Source organism: Fringilla coelebs, assembly GCF_963513975.1.
Source record: "Fringilla coelebs genome assembly, chromosome: 3".
Lineage (NCBI taxonomy): Eukaryota > Metazoa > Chordata > Aves > Passeriformes > Fringillidae > Fringilla > Fringilla coelebs.
In genome coordinates this window covers 43,291,565-43,304,911 of record NC_140030.1, presented here as the reverse complement: position 1 = coordinate 43,304,911, position 13,347 = coordinate 43,291,565, and positions in this window count along the sequence as shown.

The following is a 13,347-nucleotide window of genomic DNA, read 5'->3' as shown; positions in this document are numbered from 1 at the left end:
ACCAACTTTATATTAAGGGATGAGACTACCCCTTCAGATTTACTGTTGATCTGTGGCTTTCCTATTTAATCTACGGAACTTAAAAAGATGTTTATATCTGCTATTGGTGTGCTTCCATCTCCTATAATTCCTGATTTATAGACCCTGGCAAAACAAAAGTGGCCTGAATTATTGAATGCTTTATTATGACATAATGTAATACCTTTACTACGCAGTAAATGCTTGTTTAATAGTGAATGTCCTTTATATTTCACTTGTAAAATCAAGAGATCTATTTTTTGAGCTGAGATTTTATGTTAGCACAGCATGTATTTAAAGCAGGATCTCCAGAAGGATGGAAATCCTTGGCTTTTCTTTCTAATTGAATGCTTTCACCTGTCCTGATCTGCTGAGCAGTCACATAGTCTCCCTTTTCCTTAGTCGCTGTTGCTTGCAGAATTATGATGCAGAATCATATTTTTCACATGCTGTAAGACATCTGAATCATTTTAGTCCTTCAAATTTTATTGAAGGCTGTGAAGCTCCAGAAAGTGGCAGAAAATTCTAGCAGAAGCAGTACCTTCCTCTACTTTTCTGGAGGTATAAAATGGTAATTGAAATTTATGTTCTCTGTGTTTTGCCTGGCTTATCTTTTGAGTTGCCTATAAGTTCAAGAAAAGTCTCTGTTTCAGTCAATGGCTTGGGAAAATTGGAAAGAGGAGGGAGAGGGTTAAACTGATACCAGGAAATGTTGTTTAGAGTTAATCTCCTTTTAAAATCTGTGGGTATATCAGCCTGTGAAAACTTTTGCTCTCAGGTGCAGCCAGATAGAAATCATCCAAAGAGGGAATTTATCATTTATTTTAGCTTGGCTGAATGATGATTTCATCGTATCACAGTTACTTTTTTTATAATGCATCTCTTCACTGTGAGAAGCAGATATTCTCCCTCTGGTATAAAACTGATAGGCAATAAATCTATTTAACATCTTGTAGTTTTGTGGGACTCCAGCTGAGAATTTTGCCAATACAAATGATGCTCCAGATCAAATTCTATGTTTGCTCGTACTCACTGGAACATCAAATTTCACTGGCAACCATTTTTTAGTATACACACTATTGGATGAAAGCAGAAATGGAAAATATGATTCACTGCAAATATAGTGGATCTTTTGCACAGCACTATCTCCCTACTTATCCCATATTTTATCTTCTTCCTCTCACTATGAGCAATGGTTACTGGTTACTATCCACTAGGATAAGATTTTACTTTCTAAGATTATTTTAATTACAGTTTTGTGTACTATATTTGCAAATGGGCATTAATACACACATGCTGGCTTTAATTATTCTTTTTTCTTTTAACGAAAAGCCTTTTTTCCCCTCTGATGTAAAATTGTTTTTCCATCTTGTTTTGCAAGTGGGTTTAAGATCTCTAATACTATACATCTTTAAATAAAAAGCTTGTTTTATAAAGAAAACCTCTCCAGGAAAAAAAAAAAAGATAGAAATCATTCTGGAGATTAGGGAGAAATTCAGACTCACAGAATTTATTTACCTATTGCTTTCTTTACATTTAGAATTAGTGTTAAGGTAGCAAGGATCCGTCCTGTACAAATTGGTGAAATCACTCATACCCTGCTATCCTTAATGCAGCAACATAGGGTAGGATTGTGCACTGGTAGACTAGCATTTTTTTTTTCCTCAGCCAAAGATGTAATTTGTGACTTTGGATAAGCCATTTCTTAGCTTAGGTTCCTGCTTGGCAGGTTAGCATGGCAATGCTTTGGCAGTGGTGTGGGGGATGGTGTGGGCTGCAGGTGTGGCATCCATGAGAAGTCACAGCCAGCTCCAACTGGGTCCAAAACAGACCTGCTGCTGGCCAAAGCTGACCCCATATGTGAGGTTGTGGGCACCTCTGTGGTGGTATTTAAAAATGGGTAAACCCCACAGTAAGTACAAGACGAGAATGAGAAAATGTCAGAGAAACAGCTCTGCAGACACCGAGGTCAGTGAAGAAGGAGGTGGAGGTGCCAAAGCAGAGATTCCCCTGTAGCCCATGGTGCAGACCATGGTTAGGCAGGAGACATCTTCTGCATTTCCTTATATCAATTGCAGTGCTTGGTTTTGCACTCAGCATCCACTTGTAATGGAAATAAATGGGATTTATTAATTATTTTAGGATCTAAAAGGGAAGAATAATTTCATATTGGAAATCAAAATTTGGCAAGCTGTAGTACATTGAAGATTTCAATTCCCCAAGAATCATGTACTTGCCTTCTACTTTTTACATTGCAGACCAAAATTTGCACTTTTTATATTAAAATAAGCTGCCTCCATGGTGTTGGTATTTACACTGGTCTCAGAGCCTTAATACTTTGACAGGTCAGTGAAGCAGCTTTCAATGGGTGCTCCTCTATAGTCAGTTCTTGATTTTTTAAAGAGCTGTTGTGTATGAATAGAACGAGATTTTTGTAAAGTAAAGAAATATAAAAATTCTTAATTCACATTCAAATTCAGACCATTTGCTGTTTTCACTCATTTTTCTGACATTCACTTGAAAAATTATGGAGTCACATTTATTTATTTATTTATTTATTTATTTATTTATTTATTTATTTTAGGAAAAGAGCTCAATGATTTACTGGTCAGATCATGTCAGCCCTGTCAAAGAAGATGTAATCTCAGGTCAAGAACAACACTTGAGGAAAATAAAAGGAGAGACAAGATTTGGGAACAATTCAGCCTCCCCACACATATGGCAGTTTCAGCTGTTTATTTGCTTTTTTTGGTTTTGTTGTTGTTAATACATCTAAAAGCTGCAGGGAACAATTATGATCATCCTGGCTGAACTGCTTCATAACCCAAACTACACCATTTCACCCAGGGACTCTTGCACATAACGTAACAGCTTGTGATTGAGTTACTAGAGCATGTTGAATTGCTCAAAGACCTTACATGGAAACAACTTGTTTGTTCTTCAGAAGTTTGCTCTCTGTTGCTCCACCAGTGTCAGGTCTGTGGTATCATAAAGGTCTTTAGCAGCAGCTTGCTGTGATCTTGCCCTAAGATGATTATGAATCTAAATGAGCTGCAAAAAAAGCAAATAGTTGTTGATTTAAGCTCTGTCAGTCATGGCTGAGCTGAGTTTTTAATAATTTACAAAAACACTTATTGGACTCTTCCTTTAAAACAATATTTAGTGGCTATGGTCAAATAAAGCTCTTGTATCTTCTTTTTTAGGGTTGGGGGTGAAGAAGGCTCACCTGTGTGAATGGTTTACTATGGAGGGTGCTCAAAGAACAACAAAAACTACATTTCCAGACAAGAATTGTGCTTCGGGTGAGCACCTTACAGGTTATTGTCTGCAGAGTGCAGGCTATCTCTCCAGAATGCACATTAGGTGTTCTCAGAGAGTGAAGAGTAAGATAAATACTTTGCACTGAATGTATCTGTTTACTCAATTATTGTTTTATTTTTACTTTTTCAGATAGACCCATTTTCTGTAATTGCTTTAGGAGTAAACTACTGCCTAAATAGAAAAAAATAGATATAAGTTTCTTATGATTCATTGGTAAAAGCAATTTTTCTCAACCTTTTCCTGTACAAAAGTGTAACAATACAGGACCATTTTGTGATTGATTTGCAGGAATCATCTCTGTCCAGTTATCAGAAATCATCTGTGCCAAAGTCCTGGAATATACAGCTAAAAATAAGGAGTAGTGTAACACAGTGTCATTGTAACCCGTGATAAGAGTCACATCGAGTTTGGCAAGCAGTGTATCAGAAAGAAAATTTGATAGTAAGTTTAAAACTAAACTAGCCAAATAGATATATGAGCTCAGTTTGAGACTGGGCCCTGTGCATCAAATCCTGTGAAGCGCTGAAAACTGCTAGTGTTCTGCATTTCTGAAAATGAAAATGCTGGGATTTCCAGAAAACATGGAAGACACCCATGGCCTTTCTGCACAATATTGTTGTTGACCTACTCTTTCCATAGCTGAGACTATTTTGAATTTTCTTTGACTACTTAAGAGGTGCTTACTTCTGCTGTCAAAATTAAAGAGATATCCACAGGCTTTTCTGTATTTAAGTTGAGCTGTTTAATGGAGGCAGTTAATTAATTTTTTCCCAGTGGTTTTATTAAGCCTCCATAGTTATTCTCTGAACTCCTTTGTTTAAGTAGGTTTGTTTGTAGGCTTTTCTCTTATCTACAAAAGCAAGACGTTGATAGAAATGTATTCTAAAGTCTTTTGGAAAGTAGACATGTACTTGAATGCACACTGAGGGTGAACATTCATACTTGTAAACCAATATATGGATGGGATGTGACAAATAAGCAAATATTTACGTATGCTATTTGTCAAAAAACATTTATTAAATCTCTCAGAAATCTATTCCAAGGATTCAATTTTAAGGATTTAAAGTGGCACTCATTTCACCAATCTGAAGTCGCTGATGGTTAAGTCAATTATCCTGACATCTTCCAATGTCAATGGAATGAGAGAGAGATATTGGCCTAACAAATAGTGGGGAACTGCTGCCTTTCAGGTGGTCAAAAGCATGTAAATCACACTTTACCCTTTCAGTGTAAGCAGTCATTAAAACACTACCCATTTGTATCTAATGCACTCCACACTGGGTACAAAATGTGCCAGGGATTGACAAGCTTTCCATTGTTCATTGTTCCAAACATCACTCTGTAAAATGGATATGGCATTAGTTGAAATAAGTTGCTTATTTTGCTGACATGGGGGACGTGCAATTGTGGCTTTGAATGAGACTTTCTTACATCTCTGATATCTACTTCACTTTTTTTTTTTTGACATTAGCTTCCAGTTTCTCGGTTTGGAAATGATATTTCAATTTAAAGCAGTGTAAACGGAGAGTAACTCTGATATATGCTGAGTAGAAGGCATAAAAATACTGAATCTATTTTTAATTGAAATGAGCTAATTGCTCTGGACAGGGGCCTGCTCCTTTTGCAAGTAGTGCTAATTACTTTAAAAAGAGTTCCATGGAGAAGAAACACTCAGTGGTTTTTGGTTTTTTTCTTCACTAAAAAAGGACTTTTACACTTTGAGATTTGAATCCGTTTATTTTGTCCAGAAAATCCTTAGGAATCTGTAAGATGCCACTGCAACAAACAAGGTCCAGCATGTAGAAATATGTTAAGAAACTGTAATTGCATTTCTACTGTTGTTATTTTTTCATCTGACATGTCATTCTATAGCAGACTTTATAGAACAGGAGGTGAATTGATATAATTAGTTTAGTTTCTTGCCATCTTTCCCATAGGTCAAGCCAATTAAAAGACGACTGAGGGAGACAGTACTCCAAACTGTAGCATATGGCACCATGGCATAAAACACACTGTAGATGGAAAACAATTCGGTTGGGATTTTAGCTTTGAAATTTAATTGAATATAAACAATGTTTGTCTCTGGATCACCTTGAAATTTCTTTCCTTCTCTTTGCTTCTTATTTTCATCAAGAATCAGGACACTATTCTCTTCTTGGGTCATATAGTATCATCTTTTTTGCCTTTGAATGAGTTCCCTGCGGCAGCTGTTTCACTGCTCAACATTTTACTTTTGTTCTAAGCAGAGTCAGTTGAAAGCCGCAGAATTTATGATTTGTGATAAATTTGAAAATTCTAATTTTAGTTTTACTGCAGAGAGCAGCCCTTCTCTTCCCCCACTAACAAAGCAAATAAAACATGTTGTTTTCAAATTTTCTTGCTGTGTAAAAACCAGTAAGGTTAGCAGTAAATGAAACTGGTTGTTTGGTGGTTTGGGGTTGTTTTGCTTCAAGACAAGTTTCACACTGTCATTCTCTATTTCACCTGAGCCTGAACTCTAAAGACAGGGAACATGATTCCCCTGGGAGCAGTCTGACAAAACCAGGTTTTCTGGGAAGTCCCTATCAATGCTTTATCACAAGGTGTGAGTGCACAGGGTGTTTCTCAGTGCAGCCACTCTGTCCTCCATGTCTCATATGCTACTGCCGGGCTGCTCAGAATGACTTAAGCTCATGCCAACCAGTCCTCTACAGCCTTGGTGAGGCTCCAAAGTTAGAATGGCCTAGGATAGATTCCCTGACACAATTTGGAAGTGCTCACCTTCTTCTGGAGGGAGAACCTTGCTAGTGAGGAGAAAACTGCTGGACAGCATATTTGGAAAAACATTCTTGTTTTTTGTTTTTTGGGTTTTTTTTTTGTTTGTTTGTTTTTTTTTCCATTCTAATTAGATTAGAATGAAAAGCTCTTAGACTAAGAGCTTTTCAGGTAAACTTTGTTTTTCTATGAATATAATTTAGTATACCCCTCATCTCTTCTAGGACATCAAGGGTTGCTATTTGATTACAAAAGGGTAACTGAATATTGGGGTCCAAATCCAGGTCCAGTGTATATGGCTGCTTATATAAAATTTCTTTCTTATCGTTTAGGGATTCTTTCAAAACCAGAGCTTTTGATTTCTTGTGATTTTTTTCCACAGTGCAGTTCAGACAAAGCAACGTTTTTTATCTAGCAACTGCTCCAAATCTAAAACCATGGTTATATAAATAGTTGCTGAGTCTGAGTCTCTGCTGTTCCATTAAGCACCAGCATAGCTCATCTTTCCATAGACAATGGAAATATGCAGACAGTAAAAGTGCAGTTGTTTGCAATCAGAGTAATGTAGCTGCTTCCTAAATATAGTTATCTCACACTGCTGGAGAACAGGCAAATGAGATCAAGATGAGAATAAAACTGTTATTCCTGGATTCAAGTAATGAATAAATGAATGTCTGTATATGCTATTCACTGTGATCCTTGAATTTACATTGGGATACTCTCTGATGAGCATGAGAGAGCAAAGCATGTCTGCTTAATTTTTAATCTCATCTACAGGTTAGTCCTTGTAAAATAACAATTATCAAGTCAGATTCTCTGAAAGAATGAACTTGTCAAACTCACATACATTATCTGCTGTGGCAATTGATGTCACTATGATAATGCCATGCCAGCAGTGCTTAAGCTAAGAGTTTGTCAGTTATCCCATGATAAACTCTAGCGTTTGAGGGATTTCTTTCATCCCAGTTCATCAAATCACACAGGTCTGACATTCAATATGCAGTCCTCAGGGTTTCAAATGTTCTTTTGCTCTTGATTTATGATAACAATAGAATATTTGAAAGAATGAAGACTAAGTGTCATCACAGTGCCTAAGTGATTCTGATTAAACAAATTCCAGAAACTGGCTGTGGACAGCTGCACTGAAGTAGCAAGTTTGGATGACTGTGCTGATTTCAGCTGGTGTTGAGTTAATTTTCTTCACAGTGGCTGGTGTGGGGCTACACTTTTGATTTGTGCTGAACCCGGGGTTGATAATACAGAGCTGTTTTTGTTATTGCTGAGCAGGGTTTGCACCCAGGCCTTTTCTGCTTTTCGTGCTGCCACGCTGGCGAAGAAGCTGCAGATGCATGGGAGGCCTGCAGGAGACATTGCCAGAATAGATCACCCCAACTGACCAAAGGGATATTCCAGACCCTATGGCATCTCCTCAGTATACAAAGTGGGGAGAAGAAGGAGGAAGAGGGGGGAAATTTGATGTGATGGCATTTGTCTTCCCAAATCACCATTACATGTGGTGGGGCCCTGCTCTCCTGGAGATACCTGAACACTGCCCGCCCATGGGAAGCAGGGAATTATTTCCTTGTTTTGCTTTGCTTTTGTGTGTGTCTTTTGCTCTTCCTGTTAAACTGTCCTCATCTCAGCTGCCAAGTTCTCTGCCTTTTACCCATCTCCTTCTCCCCCCGACCTCTCTGTGCGGGCGGGAGCGAGCGGCTGTGCGGGGCTCGGCTGCTGGCTGCAGTTACACCACAACGAGCAGGAAAGTTGGAAACAAAAGTGATCCAAACTTTGTAGTGGTGCAGAACAGCAAGGAAAAAGATGAAAGCAGCTTAGTTCCCAAATTTCTTTGCTCTGAAGACAATGGAACTTTAATATGTTCTTGGTATTTGGAGACCAGGTTTGCGGATCATAGTGTTTGACCAGAGAGGTTTTCAATGTGAAAGTCTGCATGTGGGTTCAAGCCACCTTAGGCTCAGGCACAGGCCTTTGCAGGGTTTGATTCTTGAAAATTTCTTTAAAAGTAAAGTAAATCAAACTTTCCAGAACCTAAATGTTTTCACTGACAACATAGACTACCAACAGCAAACTCAAAATGTGCCCGTCCCCTTGAAATTAAGAATGAACTGATAATCCTACTCCCTGCTCTGGACCACTTAGCAGGGACTAAGCAGAAAAATAAAAGTATGAATATTGGCAGGGAAAGATGAGAGTTCTGCTGTAGGGGGAATGAGTAGTAATTCATAGAAATGGATCTGCAGGTCTCCTTTACTGGTACAACCACATGACACATTATATTTAAGATTAAATGGAGATTGTGCCCTCAGCAAGGGACATGCCTTTTTTTCTGAGTATGTTTTTCCGTCCTATCATAAATGTACCGATTACTTCCAACCTCTGTCTCCCATTTTAGGTTGGAGTAATCATAAGATTTTTGTAGCAAATTGCATTAGTAATTTTTTTACGTCTTTAAATATACTTTTGTATGTTAAAATTTAAATTTATTATTTTAAATTAGTATTGCTTCTCTGGATATAAAGCATTTTGGGAACATGGTTCTGAAAAAATATTCTATCAGACTTATCATTCTAGCGTTGGACAAATCCTGGTATCTAGAGATCACTCATTAAATGCTTTTAGATAATCTTAACTGAAAATAAAACAAACCCTCAACTCAAACATATATAACAAATGACCAGGAGCACATGACTTTCTTTAAAATAAAAGCTCTTTCCTTACTCTGTAAATCAAGCTGGAAATAATGTCTTCTGCTGTCTTTGTTGCCTTATAACAGTAAAGAAACAATTTATTTGATGCCATATGATGCAACTAAATTAGAAGACAGCAGGTCGGTGAAACAAATGTTTTCCAAGGAGAATATCTTTCCTCCTAAAATTCCAGGGGGAGAAGGTATGGTGTATTATCATTACTTTTCCAAACTCCTCTCCTTCTCTACACCAGGTTCTCTCAAGGTTAATTTGAAATGGTATAAAATGCCGTATTCATGGAGCGAGCTGTTATCTTTTCGTTTAAAATAAAGAGATGTACTTGGGAATTTTTCCCCTTCATTCCTCGGAAGCACCACAAAGGCCGGCACAGCTTACACCAGAGGGCAATAGTGAGCTGTAAATATTTTCTCTCTCACCCCTGCCTTTTCCTTGGAAGCTCTCCTCAGGCACTTCCAGCCTCCTCTTCTCCCCTATCCATAGGCGGTCCTGACAGTGTAAAATCTTGCACAATAGGACCAAATGCAATGATGAGCTTTTTTCACTGTTCTCAGAATTTTCTGTATTTATAAAAGATAGATGAAATTGGTGACTTTCATGACTCCATAAAGTAACTCACCGATTAGTCTGAAGCCAACATTCAGCCTTCCCTGCAGTGCTAACACCCCTTCCTCTAAATCTGCACTCAGTCAGCTCTTTGGAGTAATGGCTCTCCAGAATTGGTAATATCAAACAGGAGGGAACAAGTATATAATTTTACTTATTTTGTTTTGGAATTTTTTTAAAGCCAATTTAAACCCTCCTCTTCAGAGACCAGGGCATTGCTATATGTAAATGTTAGACCTTGTTTCTAGATGTACAAGCACAGTACAAGTGGCAGAAAAGACGAAAAGAAGCGAGTAGGAAAAAATAAGGAGAATATAAGAAGGAAAAATTTATGTTTCTTCCTTAAAATTATGCTATAGTTTTCTAAATAAAGAAATTTTGCCTTAGAGTTTCTAAAAAACTAAGCAGCCCTTTCTGTGTTTTTAAGTGTTCCGTGTCTTGAATTGAATGACATTTCTAAATCTAAGTTTCATCTATCCCAGATTTTTAAAAGTATTGTATAACTGTCAGGGGACTGCAAGTCCTTTATTCATTTGACCTCTGCCTTTTGTCATATGGATTTTTTCTGCTTATGCTGGCTGCTGGAATTAAGCTTTTCTGACGAAGTTAGAATGGAGGAAGAAATTTTTTCCCATCCATTTTGCATGAGGGTAAAGATTTAGGGAACAAGTCACTATGACCTTATATATTTACATTTTTACATACATCTAGCACATTTTTAAGAGCTAAGGGATGGGAGTATATTGGTATACTTTTAATGCTTAAGGAGTGCTTGGGATGTAATTTTTCCCTAAGCTTTTCTTTGATGTCAGCAATTGTTTGGGATTGGGGGTGTGGTGTTTTGGTTTTTGGGCATAGTTGTTGGCTTTTTTCCCCATAATCATTGGCATTGCTCTTTAAAGGAATTATTAAAGTCATCTCCAAATAAAATTGAGGCACTGTCCCCAAACACCAGAGCAGGATGCCTGATCTGATGGTGGCTACTTTCACTATTTCCTGAAAGTAATTTCCTACAAATGACTGCCCAATTGTCCTTTTCTTGGACCTATCTGTGTGACCACAGTTGTTAGAGACAAACCCTCAGGTTATGAGACTATGACAAGTCAAGGGTCCTAGCTGCCATTGTCTCTTTTGCATTAAGTTTTTGTGGTGGAGGACAGGAGCTCTGAAGTTGTTGCTTAATTGACTTTTATATTTAATAGACTGCCTTCCATTACATCAGTCTGCCCCTCAGGCCCTGCTGAAGTCCTGATTGATTTCTAATAGCTTTTAAAGTTAATACTGTAGCCTCCTGCTATTTTTCAGTGCTTTTGATTGGTGGTTTTCTGCATCAGCTTCCAAACATGTACCCAGATAGTGAAATAGTTTGAGTGTTTCTGATTGGGAAACACTGCAGGGAGGGAGAGAAACCCAATATTGTTTTTTTCATGGCTTTTAATTGGAAATGTCACAGAAAAATATCCCCACAAAGCTGCCTAGAATAAGTCATCAGCTCTGAGCACTAGGGACTAAGCCCTAGGATCTCATTAATGGGCTCAGAGGATCCAACATTTACAGCTGTGTCCAGAAAAGTCTGCTTTTGCTATTGCTGCTTTTCATTAATTTGTGAAATCCTTGCAAACCACCTCTGGTCCAGATAAACTTCAACCATATCTCTTCTCGTGACTGAAAAATATCTGCCCGCCCCTAAAATGCCTGCCCATCCGGCCATGCAGCAGAAGCCCAAGGGCCACACTGTAAATGACAAGTCACCTGCTGGTACCTGGATTCTACCCCTACCCAGCCACCTAGAATTATAGAATCATTAATGCTGGAATGGGCCTCTGCAGTCTTGGAGTCCAGCCATTAACCTAATACTGCCAAATCCACCACTAGACCATGTCCCTACGCATGTTCCCAAGCACCACATCTGCCACTCACCTTGGAGAAAGGATTAACAGCATACATCATGCCTGGGAGCTTAGGAGTGCTATGGAATGGGTGTGTTTATGCAGCACAGGTGAAGCTTGCTGTGTACTGACTGTCCCAGCTAGAAGAGAGGAGCAAACCAAAGAGGGCTGGGCTCAGGTCTGACTCTGGTCTGACTCTGACACAGATCCAAAACAATCTGTGGATTTTGGGCGGATAAACCAGCTCTTCACGCAGACTGACGCCCTCCCGGCGCTGGTGGGAGCGAGGAGCAGATGTCCCCATGGCAGCTGGCAAAGCTGCCCCGAGCTGCTCCTGGCCCTGCTGATGCCAGGCTGCCCGTGGCAGTGCTCGTGGCCGATGCGCTGCGCTTCACTGGGGGTCACCCAGCTGCAGCCTCCTGCTCCCATCCTGGCTCCTGCCCCATCCCTGCTGGGCCAGCACTGCCTGCTGTCCCTGGGTAACTCTCAGCTGCCAGCTGGAGACACTGCTGGATAAGGCAGTGGTCAGGCACAGCCTCCTGGGCAGCTCTCCCCTCAGACTGCTGCAATTACCAGTTGTCTCCACCCTGATTAGAAAAGAAAACAGCTTTCCTCAGTCTGGCCTTCAGCCTGCAGTTCGTACATGCATCTTCCCTTGGCAACTGGTTTTTCTTCTGCTGATGGCACAGTCTCCAGTGAAATCTGTCTCACAGTAATGAGAGGAAAACTCTGAAAACCTCAGCAACTCATGCCTCACTTGCTGGATAGTTTTGCTGCTCTGTGCTTTCAAAACACAGTAAAATAATAATTATCCCTTGCTGTTCTCTTTTTGGTTCTTAAAACAGGCTGCCTTCATTTACGGAAAATGGCATTGGTTGAACCCAAAACACAGCAACCTAGTGTCAGAGCCAGTGTTAGAGCTTGGGAGCTTTGGCTTTTCACCTCATACTCAGTCCATCAGGACATTTAGCTCCCTTAGGAATCAGAAAAATATCACTTACAAAGTGTATATATGATGAAATGTATCAAGATCTTCAAGAGGAGAAACAGCAAAATTCTCCAAGAAACAAAAGCATCTCTCCTGTAGCGATGAGAATCAAATATCCAAGCAGTTGCACATCTGCACAGGGTTGGATTCACTATGCAGTTGATAAATGATGATATTGCCAGTTAGCATTTTTTAAAACAAAGTTTTCATTAAGGTTTTGGCTGCATTTTTCTCTGCATTTCTGCGCATGTTTTCACATATTCTTATGAAAAGTTGTGCCACATTTTTATGCAGCTATATACAAAATACCACTGAATGACCTGGGGCCATCTGACAGGTGCCATATTTATGACAACACAACATTTCTAATAGAGATCACATATTAAAGAGAGGGAGTGCTCCAAATATCACAAGTGGGTGTTCTTCAAAACAAGGAATAAAATGCATGCTAGCCTTTTGTACGCAGTAATGCAGTCTGTTAGCTTGTGTTGCTTACTGAATTTTGCCAGGATTGTGATAATAGAAAAGAGAAATAACAACAATAAAAGAACCCAAAACAAAAGCAGCAAAAACACCCCCTAAAGCCTCATTTTACTGCAGCCTTATGTATGAAATTTTAAACCCGCTACAGTAAGTAAACATGATTTAAATCTTCCATGATACACATGCATCAGTCTGTTTCTGAAAGCAAAGAGTAAAAGGAAAGTCAGATGAAAGCAGCATATCACATAGGTCGTAAGGTATTTTTCGCTTTAAACAGCTTCTTAATTTCCCTGGTAGCATATTTTTCTGATAGAGAAGAATAAACTAAATTAATGTATGATAGCAAAAGCCTTAAAATGCTTAGTACAAGCTGCTTGTAAAGGATTCAGGTGTTAGCAGAGCAGCATTTCTAAGCCTGTACATTTACGGGCAGCAGCGTGATCTTCCTTGTGATGACAAATTAGCCTTTAAAAGTCACACGATCAAAAGCATGTCACTGAAACCTGGGCAAAGGTCAACAGGCTCTGAGTGGGAATCCTGCCGTGTTCCTGAAAGCATGAGATCA